Below are 23928 nucleotides of genomic sequence, written 5' to 3' on the forward strand. Positions count from 1 at the left end.
TACATTAGGTTGGCAGTGTTTCCCCCACATTAGGTACGCAGTGTTCCCCCACATTAGGCTGGCAGTGTTCCCCCCACCTTAGGTAGGCAGTGTTCCCCCACATTAGGCTGGCAGTGTTCCCCCACATTAGGCTGGCAGTGTTCCCCCCACATTAGGTAGGCAGTGTTCCCCCACATTAGGTAGGCAGTGTTCCCCCCACATTAGGTAGGCAGTGTTCCCCCCACATTAGGTAGGCAGTGTTCCTCCCACATTAGGTAGGCAGTGTTCCCCCACATTAGGTAGGCAGTGTTCCCCCCACATTAGGTAGGCAGTGTTCCCCCCACATTAGGTAGGCAGTGTTCCTCCCACATTAGGCTGGCAGTGTTCCCCCCACATTAGGTAGGTAGTGTTCCCCCCACATTAGGTAGGCAGTGTTCCCCCAACATTAGGTAGGCAGTGTTCCCCCCACATTAGGTAGGCAGTGTTCCCCCCACATTAGGTAAGCAGTGTTCCCCCCACATTAGGTAGGCAGTGTTCCCCCCACATTAGGTAGGCAGTGTTCCCCCCACATTAGGTGCAGCATAGTTCCCCCATTAGGTGCAGAATAGTTCCCCCCCACATTAGGTGCAGCATAGTTCCCCCCCAATTAGGTGCAGAATAATTCGCCCCACATTAGGTTGGCAGTGTTCCACCACATTAGGTTGGCAGTTTTCCCCCCATATTAGTTAGGCAGTGTTCCCCCACATTAGGCTGGCAGTGTTCCCCCACATTAGGTAGGCAGTGTTCCCCCCACATTAGGTAAGCAGTGTTCCCCCACATTTGGCTGGCAGTGTTCCCCCACATTAAGTAGGCAGTGGTCCCCCACATTAGGCTGGCAGTGTTCCCCCACATTAGGTAGGCAGTGTTTCCCCCCCACATTAGGTAGGCAGTGTTCCCCCACATTAGGCTGGCAGTGTTCCCCCACATTAGTCTGGCAGTGTTCCCCCACATTAGGCTGGCAGTGTTCCCCCACATTAGGTAGGCAGTGTTCCCCCACATTAGGCTGGCTGTGTTCCCCCACATTAGTCTGGCAGTGTTCCCCCACATTAGTCTGGCAGTGTTCCCCCACATTAGGCTGGCAGTGTTCCCCCACATTAGGCTGGCAGTGTTCCCCCACATTAGATAGGCAGTGTTCCCCCACATTAGTCTGGCAGTGTTCCCCCACATTAGGCTGGCAGTGTTCCCCCCACATTAGGTAGGTAGTGTTCCCCCCACATTAGGTAGGCAGTGTTCCCCCACATTAGGTAGGCAGTGTTCCCCCCACATTAGGTAGGCAGTGTTCCCCCCACATTAGGTAGGCAGTGTTCCTCCCACATTAGGTGCAGCATAGTTCCCCCATTAGGTGCAGAATAGTTCCCCCCACATTAGGTGCAGCATAGTTCCCCCCCAATTAGGTGCAGAATAATTCCCCCCACATTAGGTTGGCAGTGTTCCCCCACATTAGGTTGGCAGTTTCCCCCCCATATTAGGTAGGCAGTGTTCCCCCACATTAGGCTGGCAGTGTTCCCCCACATTAGGTAGGCAGTGTTCCCCCCACATTAGGTAGGCAGTGTTCCCCCACATTTGGCTGGCAGTGTTCCCCCACATTAAGTAGGCAGTGGTCCCCCACATTAGGCTGGCAGTGTTCCCCCACATTAGGTAGGCAGTGTTCCCCCGCACATTAGGTAGGCAGTGTTCCCCCACATTAGTCTGGCAGTGTTCCCCCACATTAGTCTGGCAGTGTTTCCCCACATTAGGCTGGCAGTGTACCCCCACATTAGTCTGGCAGTGTTCCCCCACATTAGTCTGGCAGTGTTTCCCCACATTAGGCTGGCAGTGTTCCCCCACATTAGGTAGGCAGTGTTCCCCCTCATCAGGCTGGCAGTGTTCCCCCACATTAGGCTGGCAGTGTTCCCCCACATTAGGTAGGCAGTGTTCCCCCACATTAGTCTGGCAGTGTTCCCCTACATTAGGCTGGCAGTGTTCCCCCCACATTAGGTAGGCAGTGTTCCTCTGTCCTCCTCCTCCAGACTCCTCTGTCCTCCTCCTGACTCCCCCATCCTCCGCCTCCAGAATCCTCTGTTCTCCTCCTCCAGACTCCTCTGTACCTTCTAGACAGTGGTAACATAGAACCCACTCAGTCTAATAGGGATCAAAAAGTCTGGAGGAAGAGGAAAGAGGAGTTCTGAGGAGGGCAGAGGAATCTGGATGGAGGAGGACAGAGAAGTCTGGAGGAGCACAAAGGAGTCTGGAGGGAGGAAACAGAGGAGTCTGGAGAAGGAGGACAGAGGGGTCTGGAGGAGGAGGACAGAGGGGTCTGGAGGGAGGAGGACAGAGGGGTCTGGAGGAGGAGGACAGAGGGGTCTGGAGGGAGGAGGACAGAGGGGTCTGGAGGAGGAGGACAGAGGGGTCTGGAGGGCGGAGGATAGAGGGGTCTGGAGGGAGGAGGACAGAGGGGTCTGGAGGAGGAGGACAGAGGGGTCTGGAGGAGGAGGACAGAGGGGTCTGTAGGGAGGAGGACAGAGGGGTCTGGAGGAGGAGGACAGAGGAGTCTGGAGGGAGGAGGACAGAGGGGTCTGGAGGAGGAGGACAGAGGGGTCTGGAGGGAGGAGGATAGAGGGGTCTGGAGGAGGAGGACAGAAGGAGTCTGGAGGGAGGAGGATAGAGGGGTCTGGAGGGAGGAGACAGAGGGGTTTGGAGGAGGAGGACAGATGAGTCTGGAGGAGGACAGAGGAGTCTGGAGTAGGAGGAGGACAGAGGAGTCTGGAGGGAGGAGGATAGAGGGGTCTGGAGGAGGAGGACAGAGGGGTCTGGAGGGAGGAGGACAGAGGGGTCTGGAGGGAGGAGGATAGAGGGGTCTGGAGAGAGATGGATAGAGGGGTCTGGAGGGAGGTGGATAGAGGGGTCTGGAGGAGGAGGATAGAGGGGTCTGGAGGGAGGAGGACAGAGGGGTCTGGAGGAGGAGGACGGAGGGGTCTGGAGGGAGGAGGACAGAGGGGTCTGGAGGAGGAGGACAGAGGGGTCTGGAGGGAGGAGGACAGAGGGGTCTGGAGGAGGAGGACAGAGGGGTCTGGAGGGAGGAGGACAGAGGGGTCTGGAGGGCGGAGGATAGAGGGGTCTGGAGGAGGAGGAGGACAGAGGAGTCTGGAGGAGGAGGACAGAGGAGTCTGGAGGAGGAGGACAGAGGGGTCTGGAGGAGGAGGACAGAGGGGTCTGGAGGAGGAGACATAATTCCCCCATACAGTGCCCTCACAATACCGCATGTGCTGCTCATACATCTCTGTACATTGCTGAAATGATTTTATGGAATAAAGACGATTTCTGAATAATTAAAGTGTGAGAACATTTAATGTGATAAAAGATAAATCTGAGATCTGTAAAGTGTTTCCTGGAGATGACGGATGATCCCGGGATAATGGATTCTCTTATCTATTAACCAAAACCAACCCCCCCCCCCCCCCCCCCCCAACTCCTCCCGGGAATTATTCCGCCATTTTCTGCATTGAAAACTTCTACTAAACTCTCCGCTAGATAATTCTCTGGTGATTGTATCGTCCGCGACATTGTATCATGAGATGTCCAGGGCTGGTCCAAGGATTTTTGCTGCCTCCTTGACCCTGACCCCTTTGACACGCCCCACCTTACTACTGGGGTGACACACTGTAACAAACCTCCTCCTCATGTAATCTCCTTACTACTGGGGTGATACACTGTAACAAACCCCCTCCTCATGTAATCTCTTTACTACTGGGGTGACACACTGTAACAAACCTCCTCCTCATGTAATCTCTTTACTACTGGGGTGACACACTGTAACAAACCTCCTCCTCATGTAATCACCTTAATATGGGGATGACACTGTAACAAACCTCCTCCTCATGTAATCTCTTTACTACTGGGGTGACACACTGTAACAAACCTCCTCCTCATGTAATCACCTTACTATGGGGATGGCACACTGTAACAAACCTCCTCCTCATGTAATCTCCTTACTATGGGGATGACACACTGTAACAAACCTCCTCCTCATGTAATCTCCTTACTATGGGGATGACACACTGTAACAAACCCCCTACTCACGTAATCTCCTTACTACTGGGGTGACACACTGTAACAAACCTCCTCCTCATGTAATCTCCTTACTATGGGGATGACACACTGTAACAAACTTCCTCCTCATGTAATCTCCTTACTATGGGGATGACACACTGTAACAAACCTCCTCCTCATGTAATCTCCTTACTATGGGGATGACACACTGTAACAAACCTCCTCCTCATGTAATCACCTTACTATGGGGATGACACACTGTAACAACCCTCCTCCTCATGTAATCACCTTACTATGGGAATGACACACTGTAACAAACCTTCTCCTCATGTAATCACCTTACTACTGGGGTGACACACTGTAACAAACCTCCTCCTCATGTAATCACCTTACTACTGGGGTGATACACTGTAACAAACCTCCTCCTCATGCAATTACCTTACTACTGGGGTGATACACTGTAACAAACCTCCTCCTTATGTAATCTCCTTACTACTGGAGTGACACACTGTAACAAACCTCCTCCTCATGTAATCTCCTTACTACTGGGGTGACACACTGTAACAAACCTCCTCCTCATGTAATCTCCTTACTACTGGGGTGATACACTGTAACAAACCTTCTCCTCATGTAATCTCCTTACTACTGGGGTGACACACTGTAGCAAACCTCCTCCTCATGTAATCTCCTTACTACTGGGGTGACACACTGTTACAAACCCCCTACTCATGTAATCTCCTTACTACTGGGGTGACACACTGTAACAAACCTCCTCCTCATGTAATCACTTTACTACTGGGGTGACACACTGTAACAAACCCCCTCCTCATGTAATCTCCTTACTACTGGGGTGACACACTGTAACAAACCTCCTCCTCATGTAATCACTTTACTACTGGGGTGACAAACTGTAACAAACCTCCTCCTCATGTAATCACCTAACTAATGAGGTGACAGATAGATGTGTGTATGTATGATAGATGTATGATAAAAGTGTGTATGTATAACAGATATGTGTGTATGTATGATAGATGTGTATCATGTATGTATGAAAGATGCATGTATGACATAATACACACGTCTATCAAACACTTACACATTTATCATACATACACACATAATACACATTCATCTATCATACACACATGTATCATACATACACAGAGCACACAGCTTTATACACTATATACTGTGCACAATACACAGCCGTATACACTATATGCTGTACACAATAAACAGCAGTATACACTATATACAATACACAGCAGTATACACTATATACTGTACACAATACACAGCAGTATACACTATATACTGTACACAATACACAGCAGTATACACTATATCTTGTACACAATACACAGCCGTATACACTATAAAATGTACACAATACACAGCAGTATACACTATATACTGTGCACAATACACAGCAGTATACACGATATAATGTACACAATACACAGCAGTATACACTATATACTGTACACAATACACAGCAGTATACACTATATACTGTGCACAATACACAGCAGTATACACTATATACTGTGCACAATACACAGCAGTATACACTATATACTGTACACAATACACAGCAGTATACACTATATCTTGTACACAATACACAGCCGTATACACTATAAAATGTACACAATACACAGCAGTATACACTATATACTGTGCACAATACACAGCAGTATACACGATATAATGTACACAATACACAGCAGTATACACTATATACTGTACACAATACACAGCAGTATACACTATATACTGTGCACAATACACAGCAGTATACACTATATACTGTGCACAATACACAGCAGTATACACTATATACTGTACACAATACACAGCAGTATACACTATATCTTGTACACAATACACAGCCGTATACACTATAAAATGTACACAATACACAGCAGTATACACTATATACTGTGCACAATACACAGCAGTATACACGATATAATGTACACAATACACAGCAGTATACACTATATACTGTACACAATACACAGCAGTATACACTATATACTGTGCACAATACACAGCAGTATACACTATATACTGTGCACAATACACAGCAGTATACACTATATACTGTACACAATACACAGCAGTATACACTATATACTGTGCACAATACACAGCAGTATACACTATATAATGTACACAATACACGGCAGTATTCACTATAAACTGTACACAAGACACAGCAGTATACACTATATACTGTACACAATACACAGCAGTATTCACTATATACTGTACACAATACACAGCAGTATACACTATATACTGTACACAAGACACAGCAGTATACACTATATACTGTACAGAAGACACAGCAGTATACACTATATACTGTACACAATACACAGCAGTATACACTATATACTGTACACAAGACACAGCAGTATACACTATATACAATACACAGCAGTACACACTATATGTTGTACACAATACACAGCAGTATACACTATATGTTGTACACAATACACAGCAGTATACACTATATACTGTACACAATACACAGCAGTATACACTATATACTGTACAGAAGACACAGCAGTATACACTATATACTGTACACAATAAACAGCAGTATACACTATATACTGTACACAATACACTGCAGTATAAACTATATACAATACACAGCAGTATACACTATATACAATACACAGCAGTATACACTGTATACTGTACACAATACACAGCAGTATACACTATATACTGTACACAATACACAGCAGTATACACTATATACATTACACAGCAGTATACACTATATACTGTACACAATACACAGCAGTATACACTATATACTGTACACAATACACAGCAGTATACACTATATACTGTACACAATACACAGCAGTATACACTATATACTGTACACAATACACAGCAGTATACACTATATACTGTACACAAGACACAGCAGTATACACTATATATTGTACACAATACACAGCAGTATACACTATATACTGTACACAATACACAGCAGTATACACTATATACTGTACACAATACACAGCAGTATACACTATATTCTGTACACAATACACAGCAGTATACACTATATACAATACACAATGCACAGCAGTATACACTATATACAATACACAGCAGTATACACTATATACTGTACACAATACACAGCAGTATACACTATATACTGTACACAATACACAGCAGTATACACTATATACTGTACACAATACACAGCAGTATCCACTATATACTGTACACAATACACAGCAGTATACACTATATACAATACACAATGCACAGCAGTATACACTATATATTGTACACAATACACAGCAGTATACACTATATACTGTGCACAATACACAGCAGTATACACTATATAATGTACACAATACACGGCAGTATTCACTATATACTGTACACAAGACACAGCAGTATACACTATATACTGTACACAATACACAGCAGTATTCACTATATACTGTACACAATACACAGCAGTATACACTATATACTGTACACAAGACACAGCAGTATACACTATATACAATACACAGCAGTACACACTATATGTTGTACACAATACACAGCAGTATACACTATATGTTGTACACAATACACAGCAGTATACACTATATACTGTACACAATACACAGCAGTATACACTATATACTGTACAGAAGACACAGCAGTATACACTATATACTGTACACAATAAACAGCAGTATACACTATATACTGTACACAATACACTGCAGTATAAACTATATACAATACACAGCAGTATACACTATATACAATACACAGCAGTATACACTGTATACTGTACACAATACACAGCAGTATACACTATATACTGTACACAATACACAGCAGTATACACTATATACATTACACAGCAGTATACACTATATACTGTACACAATACACAGCAGTATACACTATATACTGTACACAATACACAGCAGTATACACTATATACTGTACACAATACACAGCAGTATACACTATATACTGTACACAAGACACAGCAGTATGCACTATATATTGTACACAATACACAGCAGTATACACTATATACTGTACACAATACACAGCAGTATACACTATATACTGTACACAATACACAGCAGTATACACTATATTCTGTACACAATACACAGCAGTATACACTATATACAATACACAATGCACAGCAGTATACACTATATACAATACACAGCAGTATACACTATATACTGTACACAATACACAGCAGTATACACTATATACTGTACACAATACACAGCAGTATACACTATATACTGTACACAAGACACAGCAGTATCCACTATATACTGTACACAATACACAGCAGTATACACTATATACAATACACAATGCACAGCAGTATACACTATATATTGTACACAATACACAGCAGTATACACTATATACTGTACACAATACACGGCAGTATACACTATACACAATACACAGCAGTATACACTATATACAATACACAATGCACAGCAGTATACACTATATATTGTACACAATACACAGCAGTATACACTATATACTGTACACAATACACAGCAGTATACACTATATACAATATACAATACACAGCAGTATACACTATATGCAATACACAGCAGTATACACTATATACTGTACACAATACACAGCAGTATACACTATATACTGTACACAATACACAGCAGTATACACTATATACTGTACACAATACACAGCAGTATACACTATATACAATACACAGCAGTATACACTATATACTGTACACAATACACAGCAGTATACACAATATACAATACACAGCAGTATACACTATATACAATACACAGCAGTATACACTATATACAATACACAGCAGTATACACTATATACTGTACACAATACACAAAGTACACAGTAATATACACTATATAATTGACACAATATACAGAGCACACAGCACAATACACTGTATACAGTTCATAAGATACATAGTGAATAACAACTAGTATTACTGTTCTGTCCACTAGGTGGCGCTGTCCGCCATCACCAAAACTCCAGAGTAAAATGCTGAGAATAAAACACATTCAGGAGGAGAAAAGCTCCAATCAATCAATCAATCAATCAATCAATGAAATGAGAGGATCACTGCAGTATTCAGGCTGGAGGCATCGACCCTGTATACAGCTTTCAGCTCATAATCAGTAGGATTATGAAATGTATGTAAATTGTTCATACTCTCCCATGGATGCACAGTGTAAGGCTGGACAGTGACTACTACTTACCACCCCCCATTACTAAATAAAGAAGTAAGTAAAAAAAAAATAGAAAAAAAAAATAAGTACATTAAATTAATAAGTAAATAAATAGAAAAAATAAGTAAGTACTTTAAATAAATAAGTAAATAAATAAATAGAAAAAATAAGTAAGTGCATTAAATAAATAAGTAAATAAACAGAAAAAATAAGTAAGTACATTAAATAAATAAGTAAATAAATAAATAGAAAAAATAAGTAAGTACGTTAAATAAATAAATAAATAAGTAAATAAACAGAAAAAATAAGTACATTTAATAAATAAATGAGTAAATATATAGAAAAAATAAGTAAGTACATTAAATAAATAAATAAGTAAATAAACAGAAAAAATAAGTACATTTAATAAATAAATGAGTAAATATATAGAAAAAATAAGTAAGTACATTAAATAAATAAATAAGTAAATAAATAGAAAAAAATAAGTACATTTAATAAATAAATAAGTACATAAATAAATAGAGAAAAATAAGTATGTACATTAAATAAATAAGTAAATAAATAGAAAAAATAAGTAAGTACATTAAATAAATAAGTAAATAAATAGAAAAAAATAAGTACAGTTAAAAATTAAATAAGTAAATAAATAAATAGAAAAAAATAAGTAAGCACATTAATTAAAACAATAAATAAATAAAGAAATACATATTGAAGAACAGATGCGGAGCACTCACCAGGTTCTTGAAACAGAGACTTGTTTATTTCTTATGAAAAATGGAAGCGGGTTCACATGCAGGGGGGCGGGAGGGAATACATTCCGGGGGATATCAAGCTGGCGACGGACCGTTTGATCAAGCATCGGGCTGACGAAGCGCCTCGGCGTGCAAACGGTCCGTCGCCAGCTTGAATACCCCCGCATGTATTCCCTGTTTCAAGAACCTGGTGAGTGCTCCACATCTGTTCTTCAATATATCTTCTGCTGTATTGCACTGCACTGTGTTCAGCACCAGATGGGCTACAGGTGTGACTTCCAGGGAACATGCTAGATTTTCGGGAAAGTGCCTTGTTCTGAACAGCAGCAGGTGGCTGGTGCCGAGACCACTACTTTCATTGTGTGTTATGTAAATAAATACATTCATACATATTAATGAAAATAAATGAAACCCCCCGAGCCTGGAGTAGAGGAGGTATGTCGGTCTATGTGTCCCAATCTATATGTTTATAAAGTTGGGTGACAGCGACACCGAAACGGGAACCAAAACATTTTCCCAAAAATATATAAAAAACGACGCAAGAACATATAACAAAGGAAATATTCTTTAAATATGATAATATTTGATCCTGATATTTTCTCATCCATTCCTTCTGAATCTGATGATGAGATTGGAACCAGCTGCTGGCTGTCTGGGCATGCTGGGAGTTGTAGTTTTGCAACATCTGGAGAGTCATGGGTTGGAGATCGGTGATCTAACGCTGTAGTCTCCAAACTGTGGACCTCCAGCTGTTGCAAAACTACAACTTCCAGCATGCCCGGACAGCCGTTGGCTGTCCGGGCATGCTGGAAGTTGTAGTTTTGCAACAGCTGGAGGCACCCTTGTTGGGGAACACTGATCTAGTGACAAACAACACAGACTTTAGGAAGGTTGCAGAACATACATTTTACAAGAATAACCTCTGGGACCCCCACTGATCATGAGAGCGGGGTCCCATTTTCCCCCCATTTGAATGGAGCGGTGGTCGAAGTTAGATGCGGCTGCATTCAACACTATGGGCCACACATGTCTGTCCACCACCAATGGGGGGACACGGGACCCCCACTTTCCTATGAATAGGGGGGATGAGTGTCTTTTATGGAAAACAACTTTAAAGGGGTATTTACAACCTGGCTCCTCAGTTTCCCACCCCCAAAAAAGGCTTTTTGCAGAGGTGGTCGAAAAGCCAAAAACTGCTGAAGCGTCTGAATTGCGCAATTTAACATAACACTGTTTACGTAACTCCCGGACCACCTCCGGGGGCTGCAAACAGGCCGTAGGGGGCTGGGAAACCGAAATGCTGCACTTTAAAGGGGTACTCCGCTCTGGAGATCTCATCCCCTATCCAAAGGATAGAGGATAAGATGTCTGATCGCGGGGGTCCCGCCGCTGGACCTCCCCTTTTGCTTGCAGCGTTCGTTTAGAACGTTGGGGTTTAGCGCGGGAGGCTCGTAACGGTCACGGTCACGCCCCCTCAATGCAAGTCTATGGGACGGGCTGTCACGCACCCCCTCCCATAGACTTGCATTGAGGGGGCGTGGCCACGATGTCACGAGCGGGGCGTGACCGTGACGTCACGAGCCTCCGCCCCCGCATCGCCAGTCATCCGTCACGGAGCGAAGTTCTATCCGTGCACCAGATGTCTGGGGTGCCGCAGCAAGGTCGTGGGGGTCTTCAGCAGCGGGACCCCCGCAATCAGACATCTAATCCCTGATCCTTTGGATAGGCAATAAGATGTCTGGGGGGGGGGGGAGTACCCCTTTAATCTTCTGTATAGATGGACACCGGCCCTTTAAATGCTCGTCCTTGTTAGTCCGGAATCTCAGCTACAATGTTGCAAATGAAAGCGGAAAGTTACTTATTCATTCTCCTAAAGAACACGAAGCTCCACAATGTACAAAGAGCAACGACTTTTGGGGCGATTATTTTTCGTGACAATTTGACGTAATTTTAGCACAAAACTAGAAATCGGAACAAGAAAAAAAATTTAAATTAAAAGCGCCCGATTCATTAATATTTATGTTTGTGTTTTTGATCCAGCTACAATATAACGGTTTGACCCCCCCCCCCCCGGGCCCCTCCCCTCCCCCTATGTAAAGAGAGGGGACCGCGCTCCGTCAGTCGCATTTGCTGCACAATTAGCATTGCCGCGCAATTAGTGTTTTCCATTAATTAAAGATCTCATTTCCATTAGGCAGGGTCAATGCGGATAAATAGTCTAAACGGCGAGCGAGGAGACGCGTTTTTTTTTGGCAGGGACGTCGCTCATAAGTAAACAAATATTATCTGATCTCCCCGGAGCTGGGATCAAAGTGCGCAGAAGAACGGCGGCGGCGACCGGGGGGAGGGCGAATGTCATTGCAGCGTCCTTGGGATGAGACGAGTGATGTCACCGCAGTACTGATGATGTCACTGCACTCCTGATGATGTCACACAGTTCAACCAGCTGTTGCAAAACTACAACTCCCAGCATGCCCGGACAGCCAACGGCTGTCCGGGCATGCTGGGAGTTGTAGTTTTGCAACAGCTGGAGGCTCTCTGGTTGGGAAACACTGGTATAGGTTATGGTGCAACAATGGTGCAACATTCTGGGAGTTGTAGTTTTGCAACAGCTGGAGGCTCTCTGCTTGGGAAACACTGGTATAGGTTATGGTGCAACAATGGTGCAACATTCTGGGAGTTGTAGTTTTGCAACAGCTGGAGGCTCTCTGGTTGAGAAACACTGGTATAGGTTATGGTGCAACATTCTGGGAGTTGTAGTTTTGCAACAGCTGGAGGCTCTCTGGTTGGGAAACACTGGTATAGGTTATGGTGCAACAATGGTGCAACATTCTGGGAGTTGTAGTTTTGCAACAGCTGGAGGCTCTCTGGTTGGGAAACACTGGTATAGGTTATGGTGCAACAATGGTGCAACATTCTGGGAGTTGTAGTTTTGCAACAGCTGGAGGCTCTCTGGTTGAGAAACACTGGTATAGGTTATGGTGCAACATTCTGGGAGTTGTAGTTTTGCAACAGCTGGAGGCTCTCTGGTTGGGAAACACTGGTATAGGTTATGGTGCAACATTCCTGGAGTTGTAGTTTTGCAACAGCTGGAGGCTCTCTGGTTGGGAAACACTGGTATAGGTTATGGTTCAACATTCTGGGAGTTGTAGTTTTGCAACAGCTGGAGGCTCTCTGGTTGGGAAACACTGTTATGGGTTATGGTGCAACATTCTGGGAGTTGTAGTTTTGCAACAGCTGGAGGCTCTCTGGTTGGGAAACACTGGTATAGGTTATGGTGCAACATTCCTGGAGTAGTAGTTTTGCAACAGCTGGAGGCTCTCTGGTTGGGAAACACTGGTATAGGTTATGGTGCAACATTCCTGGAGTTGTAGTTTTGCAACAGCTGGAGGCTCTCTGGTTGGGAAACACTGGTATAGTTTATGGTGCAACATTCCTGGAGTTGTAGTTTTGCAACAGCTGGAGGCTCTCTGGTTGGGAAACACTGGTATAGGTTATGGTGCAACATTCCTGGAGTTGTAGTTTTGCAACAGCTGGAGGCTCTCTGGTTGGAAAACACTGTTATAGGTTATGGTGCAACATTCCGGGAGTTGTAGTTTTGCAACAGCTGGAGGCTCTCTGGTTGGGAAACACTGGTATAGGTTATGGTGCAACATTCTGGGAGTTGTAGTTTTGCAACAGCTGGAGGCTCTCTGGTTGGGAAACACTGTTATAGGTTATGGTGCAACATTCCTGGAGTTGTAGTTTTGCAACAGCTGGAGGCTCTCTGGTTGGGAAACACTGGTATAAGTTATGGTGCAACATTCCGTGAGTTGTAGTTTTGCAACAGCTGGAGACTCTCTGGTTGGGAAACACTGGTATAGGTTATGGTGCAACATTCCTGGCGTTGTAGTTTTGCAACAGCTGGAGGCTCTCTGGTTGGGAAACACTGGTAAAGGTTATGGTGCAACATTCCGGGAGTTGTAGTTTTGCAGCAGCTGGAGGCTCTCTGGTTGGGAAACACTGGTATAGGTTATGGTGCAACATTCCTGGAGTAGTAGTTTTGCAACAGCTGGAGGCTCTCTGGTTGGGAAACACTGGTATAGGTTATGGTGCAACATTCTGGGAGTTGTAGTTTTGCAACAGCTGGAGGCTCTCTGCTTGGGAAACACTGGTATAGGTTATGGTGCAACAATGGTGCAACATTCTGGGAGTTGTAGTTTTGCAACAGCTGGAGGCTCTCTGGTTGAGAAACACTGGTATAGGTTATGGTGCAACATTCTGGGAGTTGTAGTTTTGCAACAGCTGGAGGCTCTCTGGTTGGGAAACACTGGTATAGGTTATGGTGCAACATTCTGGGAGTTGTAGTTTTGCGATAGCTGGGGGTCCACAGTTTGCACTTGGACAGTGTTTCCCAACCAGAGTGCCTCCAGCTGTTTCAAAGCTACAATTCCCAGCATGCCCAGACAGCCAATGGCAGCAGCGTTGGCTGTCCGGGCATGCTGGGAGTTATAGTTGTGCGAAAGATGTAGGTTGACACTTGGCCCTAGGGTAGTGTTTTTCAACCAGTTTGCCTCCATCTTTTGCAAAACTACAACACCCAGCATGCCCCGACAGGCTGTCCCATTCACACATTCCACCGCAGAAATTCCACTTTCCGCCTCCCGCCAACATCCATCTTATATTTTGTGGAATTTCCATTGAAGTCAATTGGGGCTTGAATTTCGGCAGAATTCTGTGCTCTGAGAGAACAGAAATTCCGCCGCAATTTTGCTGCAATTCCTGCAGAATTTCTCAATTCTGTTCAGCCAACTTTGCAGAATTGCGCAAATTCCGCCATCTGAAAACAGTCTCAGGCCAAGTTGTCCTGAAAAAAAAAAAAACGACAATAAAACTGTCCTATCACTTTGCGCTCCCAAGACGCAGTTTTTGTGGCGTTTTTTTTTCCTTTGGTATTTTTTCCCATTCTGCGTTTTTTAATCATGACAAGTCATGTGATTCGTCTATCATGTGACTCAGGGATTTCTATTGAAGAAATGGGGTAAAAAAGCCAACGCGAAACCCACCTGGCATTTTTATGGCGTTTCTTCCACGCACAGGTGGGGGGCGCTCAGTGGTCGATCGGTGATGTAGCCGACAGCCTTAATATCACCTCCTGCGTCTACCAATCAATGTCCTTCTGATCAATAAAGCTGGGAATACGGTGAAGACGACGCAACGTCTTAATATGTCATTTTCCTGTTAATTTCATTCTTTATATATTTTATTATTTATTTTTATTACTTTTCTTATAATTATTATGTATATTATGTATTATTTTATTAGCATTAGGCTAAGTTTCTACTTGGTTTTTTGTCCTGCGTTTTTTGGACGAAAAAGCGCCATGCGGCAGAATTGGCGTTTTTCTTGGCGTTTAAAAAAAATAAAAAATAACAAGTAGAAACTTAGCCTTATTGTTTTTATTATTATTATTATTATTATTATTATGTATTACTTTATTATTACTACTATTGTTATTATTATTATTATTATGTATTACTTTATTATTACTACTATTGTTATTATTATTATTATGATGTATTACTTTATTATTACTACTATTGTTATTATTATTATTATTATTATTATGTATTACTTTATTATTATTATTATGTATTACTTTATTATTACTACTATTGTTATTATTATTATTATTATTATGTATTACTTTATTATTACTACTATTGTTATTATTATGTATTACTTTATTATTATTATTATTATTATTATTATTATTTGTACTGTTTTGGTATTATAGCTGCTGGTGACCTAAATGTCCACAGCTGGGGATCTGGTGCAGTGTGTCCCATAGCAGCTGACCCCCGATCGATCGTGTACGGATACGGCTGGGTCATGGCGTCTCCTCTATGGTTGATCTCAGATGAGGCGGAGTACTCCTTTAAGGATTTCTGCGCTCCTCACCCTGGATCTCGCCCGAATTCTCCCCTCGGGGCGATGTCACAAATTGTTCGGTTTTGCAGGATATTTTTGGGGGATTATTTTCCTATATTGTGTATCCGGCCGGACCCCTGGGTGGAAATTTTCGGAATTATCAGCGTTGTTGCGGATTTTGCGCGGCTCGTCATCATCCTCAGGGGATTCTTTGCTGACTCCTCAGATCTCTACCCGGAATGAGAGGAATTCCGGTGGGAGACGATCATCTCCTACAGCAACTAAAATACAGACACCGCGGCTACAGGGACACACGGGCCTCTGCATGCCACGGGACACGATGGGAGTTGTAGTTTAGCAACAGCTGGAGACCCACAGTTTAGGGATAGGAGGCACCACAAAAGGGATCAGGATACGATGGGAGTTGTAGTTTAGCAACAGCTGGAAACCCACAGTTTAGGGATAGGAGGCACCACAAAAGGGATCAGGACACGATGGGAGTTATAGTTTAGCAACAGCTGGAGACCCACAGTTTAGGGATAGGAGGCACCACAAAAGGGATCAGGATACGATGGGAGTTGTAGTTTAGCAACAGCTGGAAACCCACAGTTTAGGGATAGGAGGCACCACAAAAGGGATCAGGACACAATGGGAGTTGTAGTTTAGCAACAGCTGGAGACCCACAGCTTAGGGATAGGAGGCACCACAAAAGGGATTAGGACATGCTGGGAGTTGTAGTTTAGCAACAGCTGGAGACCAACAGTTTAGGGCAGTGGTCTTCAACTTGCGGACCTCCAGATGTTGCAAAATTACAACTCCCAGGATGCCCGGACAGCCGTTGGCTGTCCGGGCATGCTGGGAGTTGTAGTTTTGCAACATCTGGAGGTCCGCAGATTGGAGACCACTGGTTAAGGATAGGAGGCACCACAAAAGGGATGAGGACACAATGGTAGTTGTAGTTTAGCAACAGCTGGAGACCCACAGTTTAGGGATAGAAGGCACCACAAAAGGGATCAGGACATGATGGGAGTTGTAGTTTAGCAACAGCTGGAGACCCACAGTTTAGGGACAGGAGGCACCAATGGTTGCTGGGAGTTGTAGTTTTGGAGCCACAGGTTGGGGAATAGGATGCATTGGTGAGATGTACCAAATTTTCTCAGGGTATGATGGGAGTTGTAATTTTACCTCAATTGGAAAATCATGGGTAACAGAATGCACCAGTGGGGTGCACCAAAGGTTGCCAGGGCATGATGGGAGTTGTAGTTTTGCAACAACTAGAAAAGCCACAGGTTTGAGAATAGGATGCACCCCTGAGATGCACCAAAGTTTGTCTTGGTATGATGAGAGTTGTAGTTTTACCACAATTGGAGAGCCCCACATTGGAAAATGGAATGCTCCAATGGTTGCCAGGGCACGATGGCAGTTGTAGTTCTGCAGCGGCTGGAGACCCACAGTTTGTAAAACAAGATAGACCTGTAGGATGCTTCAAAGGTTGTCAGTGTATGATGAGAGTTGTTGTTTTACCACAATTGGAGAGTCATAGGTTGGGAAATGAAATGCACCAGAGGTTGCCAGGGCATGCTGGGAGTTGTAGTTTTACCAAAACTGAAGAGCCACAGGTTAAGGAATAATAATTTGTGACATGCCACACAGGTTGTTAGAGTAATGATGGGAGTTGTTGTTTGGAAACAGCTGGAGAGCAATAGGTTGGGAAATAAAATGTACCAGTGGGATGCAGCAAAAGTTGTCAGGACATGATGGGAGTTGTAGTTATGCAACCACTGGAGAGCCACTGGCTTAGAGCAAACATTGCTTATATCTGAGCCCTCTGCTCCATGGCGCCCCCCACACACGACAGGTGATTGCTGTATTACGGCTTTATGTTTCTCCAGATCAAGGACGAGGAAAGAATTCTGGAATCATCATGTAACTTCCATTTCTAGATTAAATTCGGGCACAAGTCTTGAAATGATTCTGCAGGGAACAGAGTTACAGACCTTACAGATCTATGTTCTCAATGATGGAAAACAAGAGATCAAGGATGATACAACAGAGTGCGGCAGGAGATGTTGGTTGTTCCCAGTCAGTCAGGGCAAGTGTAAAAAGAAAGAAACCTATAGAGATGGAACAATCACATGCTGGGAGTTGTAGTCATGTAATAGCTGGAGGCACAGTGGTTGGGAATTACTGTCCCAGTGCAAATTGGAAACTTCCAGCTGTTGCAAAACTACAACTCCCAGCATACCCGGACAGCCGTTGGCTGTCCGGGAATGCTGGCAGTTGTAGTTTTGCAACAGCTGGAGGCACCCTGCTTGGAAAACACTGGTCTAGATGCAGGGCAGTGGTTTCCATGGTTGTCACGGCATGATGGGAGTTATAGTTTTGCAACAGCTGGGGGCACCCTGCTTGGAAAACACTGGTCTAGATGCAGAGCAGTGGCTTCCAAGGTTGTCTCGGCATGCTGGGAGTTGCAGTTTTGCAACAGCTGGAGGCACCCTGCTTGGAAAACGCTGATCTAGATGCAGGGCAGTGGTTTCCAAGTTTTTCTCGTCATGCTGGGAGTTGTAATTTAGCAACAGCTGGAGGCACCCTGCTTGGAAAACACTGGTCTAGATGCAGAGCAGTGACTTCCAAGGTTGTCTCAGCATGCTGGGAGTTGTAGTTTTGCAACAGCTGGAGGCACCCTGCTTGGAAAATACTGATGCAGGACAGGATCTTGTTCGGTCAGATCCTATTGGTGACATTTTTGGGGTCCAGTGGGCACACGTGGAATGCCAAGGAGGCACGCAGGAATCCGGGCCGCGTCCTACAGAGCATTCCGGGACTGGGGGGCGCAGACACTTAGGGTCATGTTGGGGATAATGGACGGCATTGTGCGCCATCCCCCTAAGACAACCATGAATATTCGCTGTGAGTAATAATAGATTATATGGGGGATCCAGAAAAAACGATTCCAGCAGAGGCGCAGAGGTTACGCAATGTCCAGACTGCTGTAGGGGGCGCTCCGCAGCCATTATATCGAGGACATATATATATGTACCTACAGCAGTGCCCAGTATCAACCGGTGATCTGAATCTCTAAATTGGGGTCATAAGTGACCATCCCGTTTAGCTGCAATACCGCACACAACCTGAGGACAAGAGTGGCGCTGTTATGTTTTTGTAATCCTGATCTGACACTGGTGCAATGGAACTGTAAGGCAGTGCTCTCCTATCTGGAAGTGCAGAGCACATGGCAGCACATTGCAGAGCCTTCAGGATCCCCACCCTCCTGTATTTACACTGCAGAACATCCCTTTCCTGGCAGATCCTGAACCTGTGAACTCCTGATCCCCGGAGCCCTGGAGCAGAGAAGATTACAGGAGAGGATCCAGCCTGTAATTTACACAGCATTCTGCATGTGGCTGCAGGACATTCCCCCTGCAGAGCATCATCCCCGAACATTCCAGAGTATCATCACTTTACACTGCAGAGCAATAGAACCTTTACAGTGCAGAGCATTATCTGTTTACACTCGAGTACAGTGCAGAGCATTATCTATTTACACTGCAGAGCACTATCCCTTTACAGTGCAGAGCATTATCTGTTTACACTAGAGTACAGTGCAGAGCATTATCTGTTTACACTCGAGTACAGTGCAGAGCATTATCTATTTACACTGCAGAGCACTATCCCTTTACAGTGCAGAGCATTATCTGTTTACACTAGAGTACAGTGCAGAGCATTATCTGTTTACACTAGAGTACAGTGCAGAGCATTATCTGTTTACACTAGAGTACAGTGCAGAGCATTATCTGTTTACACTCGAGTACAGTGCAGAGCACTATCCCTTTACAGTGCAGAGCATTATCTGTTTACACTAGAGTACAGTGCAGAGCATTATCTGTTTACACTAGAGTACAGTGCAGAGCATTATCTGTTTACAGTGCAGAGCATTCTCTATTTACACTGCAGAGCACTATCCCTTTACAGTGCAGAGCATTATCTGTTTACACTAGAGTACAGTGCAGAGCATTATCTGTTTACACTAGAGTACAGTGCAGAGCATTATCTGTTTACACTAGAGTACAGTGCAGAGCATTATCTGTTTACATTGCAGAGTACTATCTCTTATTACTGCAGAGCATTGCCCTTTTGCAGAACATTATTTCTTTAGGCTGCAGAGCATTATCCCATTACATTGCAGAACACGACTCGTTTACACTTTGCGTCAGACGCTCCGTTACCGCAGAATCCGCAGAACAATCTGTGTTCAGCCCTAAAGAGACCGGACAGAACATTTCTCCGCAGAACATTTCTCCTGCCTCCCGGGCAGAGGGTTAACCCTTCACATTCACTCCAATTCTTGAACAATTAACCATATAAACACCATGCACGTCTTTGTCCCTTTAAGGCGCAGCAGAGCTGACACTGCTCTTCTCTCCGATCACACGATGCTCTGGAATGGCAGAACATCCCCCGGCAGAGCATCTCGCCTTCGGACTCTGTGCAGCCGGCATCCCCGTGTGTAAAGCATTAACCCTTTAGGCTGTAGAGCGCTGATCCTGCAGAGCATCTTCCCCCCCCCCCCCTGCAGAGCATTAACCCTTCAGGCTGTAGAGCGCGGATCCTGCAGAACATCTTCCCCCTGTGCAGAGCATTAACCCTTTAGGCTGTAGAGCGCTGATCCTGCAGAGCATCTCCCCCCCCCCCCCTGCAGAGCATTAACCCTTCAGGCAGTAGAGCGCTGATCCTGCAGAGCATCTTCCCCCCTGTGCAGAGCATTAACCCTTCAGGCTGTGTAGAGCGCGGATCCTGCAGAACATCTTCCCCCTGTGCAGAGCATTAACCCTTTAGGCTGTAGAGCGCTGATCCTGCAGAACATCTTTCCCCTGTGCAGAGCATTAACCCTTCAGGCTGTAGAGCGCTGATCCTGCAGAACATCTTTCCCCTGTGCAGAGCATTAACCCTTCAGGCTGTAGCGCTGATCCTGCAGAGCATTCCCCCCCGCCAGTGTAATGCAGAGCTCTGGAGCTGTATCCTGCAGAGCCTTCTGCCTGTGTGTAGCCTGTGCAGAGCATTAACCCCTTCGGAAGCGGCAGAGACATCAGCTGCACCGGGAGCCCCAGCCTGAGCCCCAGACGACCCCGCCCCTTGCTGCATACATTAGGTGACGTCAGCGGCCAGGCCCCGCCCCCGCCTCCACCAGTTCTCAGTGCGCTCCATGCTGCGCGGTCCCTGCGCCCCCGGCTCCAGGCTGCGCCCCCCGCGGACTTGTCAGGACCCCCAGACTGATGCCAGGTGCAGCCCCCCGGAGCACAGTGAGTACCCCCGGCCGCGGAGCCCGCAATCTCTTCTCATGTTCTCAGCCCAAACTCCGGCTCTGCCCCTCAGTCCCCTCCGCCTGTACCGGGACCCCCACCCTGCACTATGCCTGGAGGACCCCCTATGCCCACACCTCCCCGGGGCTATTCCAGTGCCCCCCCCACCCAGTGACTTCACTGTCAGGGCTAATACCCCCATCATCTGCCCTCCATGGTGCCCCTGGCATTACCCTTCCATACCAGCCCCCCATAGTTCTCTGGTATCACCTGGGACCTTCCCCCATAGTCTTATATTTGGGGTCACAAAGCGCCGTGCATGGTGAGGGGGCACCGGCAGACCACCAGCCCTGTGCCCGGTGTATCCTGGGCATTATGTATCATGACTTCAGTATCTACTTCTGTCAGCAAAGGGTTAACGCATGAGATGAGGGGAGATCTGTGCCCATCACATTGTTAGGGGATTAGGGCAGGTGGGCACCTGTGATGGGCACTGGGTATAAAGGGCAGGTGGGCACCTGTGATGGGCACTGGGTATAAGGGGCAGGTGGGCACCTGTGATGGGCACTGGGTATAAGGGGCAGGTGGGCACCTGTGATGGGCACTGGGTGTAAGGGGCAGGTGGGCACCTGTGATGGGCACTGGGTATAAGGGGCAGGTGGGCACCTGTGATGGGCACTGGGTGTAAGGGGCAGGTGGGCACCTGTGATGGGCACTGGGTGTAAGGGGCAGGTGGGCACCTGTGATGGGCACTGGGTATAAGGGGCAGGTGGGCACCTGTGATGGGCACTGGGTATAAGGGGCAGGTGGGCACCTGTGATGGGCACTGGGTATAAGGGGCAGGTGGGCACCTGTGATGGGCACTGGGTGTAAGGGGCAGGTGGGCACCTGTGATGGGCACTGGGTATAAGGGGCAGGTACTTGGCTGAGGCCATTTGTTTTGTCTTCTGACCCTGTGCCCGGGGACTGATGGGCAGAGCTGGTGAAGTATCCGCACTGGGTAAAGTTGATGCCCAGGACTCTTGTTATTTATATTGTGATAAAATGCCAGCTGGGTCCTAGGTAACTCAGGCAGGCACTGGAGGGGCTGCCACTTTACCCCATGGGCAGAGCTGTGTGCCCCCTTGTCTATAATGGATGTCCATGGAATAGCTGCATGTTGTGAGGCAGTGAGAGTGCAGGGGGGCACAGGTAGGTCGGTGCTGATTGCTGGGCAGGTTGGTGCCCGCTGTTGGGTATCTAGCCTGGCATCCAGCGCACGGGAGGCTTTTATTTCACATGGTAATTGGTGTCTTTGTGGTTGGGGGCTGCGCTATTAACCTTCACATCACGTCCCCAGGAACATCAGAAAGGAGAACCGGAGGAGAGTGGACAAAACCCTGCACCCTCCCTGTGCCCCCAGCCCCCATCCTGTGTGCACCCCCTCCCTGTATGTGCCCCCAAGTCCCCATTGGACCCTCCAGCCCCAATTCTGTATGCACCCCCTGTGCCCCCGGCTCCCATCCTGTGTGCACCCCCCTCCCTGTATGCGCCCCAAGCCTCCCTATGCTCTTTCTGTATACACCTCCAAGTCTCCCCTGTGCCCCCTAGCCCCCCATTCTGTTGGCACCCCTCCCTGTATGCCTCCCCAAGTCTCCCCTGTGCCCCCTAGCCCCCCATTCTGTTGGCACCCCTCCCTGTATGCCTCCCCAAGTCTCCCCTGTACCCCTTCCTGCATGCACCTCCTCCCTTCCCCATCCTGTAGGCACCCCTTACCTATTCTCCCCCAGTGCCCCCCTCCTTGTATGCGCCCCCAGCCCCCCCCCATGGTCCTCAGTATTATCTCCCTGTGTCCCCCCCAGTCACCCTCTCCTTGAGCCCCAAGTTCTCCATCCCCTTGTATGTGTCTCAGTGCCCCCCACCCCCTCTCCCTGTGCCCCCGCCAGTGTTCCCTCCGATATCTCCCTGTGCCCCCAGTCTCCCCTCCATCATCACATCTCAGGATACAAATTATATAACTTTTACTTTAAATACAAAGTTTCCCCGTTTCCTGTACGATCGGTCGCAGCAGCTCTTCTGCCTCCACTACAGTCACAACCGATAATAATCGGCGCTCGGATCAGTGTCTGCTCTGGGGAGGATGGGGTTAACAGGTTTCCGCGACCCCGCGTCCTTTTTTATCAACAGCTTCCACCTAAACAAACCTATATGCCTCCAACTTCAGGGCCCCCTGCCAGCAACCTGCCCCTGCCAGAGAGCCGTGGGTTAACCCCTTAGTACCTGGGGACTTGTTATTCATCAGATTCATTCATTGTGATTCCTGCAATCAGTTGTTTTTGCATTAGGGTCCTAGTGATGGGGCGAGGGTGCCAGTGATGGGGGGGGGGATGGTGCCAGTGATGGGGGGGGGGATGGTGCCAGTGATGGGGGGGGGGGATGGTGCCAGTGATGGGAGTGATGGTGCCAGTGATGGGGGGCGATGGTGCCAGTGATGGGAGTGATGGTGCCAGTGATGGGGGGCGATGGTGCCAGTGATGGGGGCGATGGTGCCAGTGATGGGAGTGATGGTGCCAGTGATGTGGGCAATGGTGCTAGTGATGGGGGGCGATGGTGACAGTGATATGGGCGATGGTGCCAGTGATGTGGGCGATGGTACCAGTGATGGGAGTGATGGTGACA

At 46.4% G+C, this 23928-nt stretch overlaps 1 protein-coding gene across 3 annotated transcripts in view; it reads left to right on the top strand.

Annotated features, from left to right (window-relative positions):
- Positions 1-23928, top strand: part of SEMA5B (semaphorin 5B) — a 404742-nt gene that overhangs the window by 26497 nt on the left and 354317 nt on the right. For 2 of the 3 annotated variants that reach the window (XM_056536941.1, XM_056536947.1), the window contains exon 1: positions 21140-21270. The exons of the other annotated variant lie outside the window; for it this stretch is intronic. The gene's annotated coding sequence lies outside the window, so the exon portion shown is untranslated. Of the gene's footprint in view, positions 1-21139; positions 21271-23928 lie in introns of those variants that run through there. 3 annotated transcript variants of the gene reach the window in all.

This window comes from Hyla sarda, chromosome 8, assembly GCF_029499605.1.
Source record: "Hyla sarda isolate aHylSar1 chromosome 8, aHylSar1.hap1, whole genome shotgun sequence".
Taxonomy (NCBI): Eukaryota; Metazoa; Chordata; class Amphibia; order Anura; family Hylidae; genus Hyla; species Hyla sarda.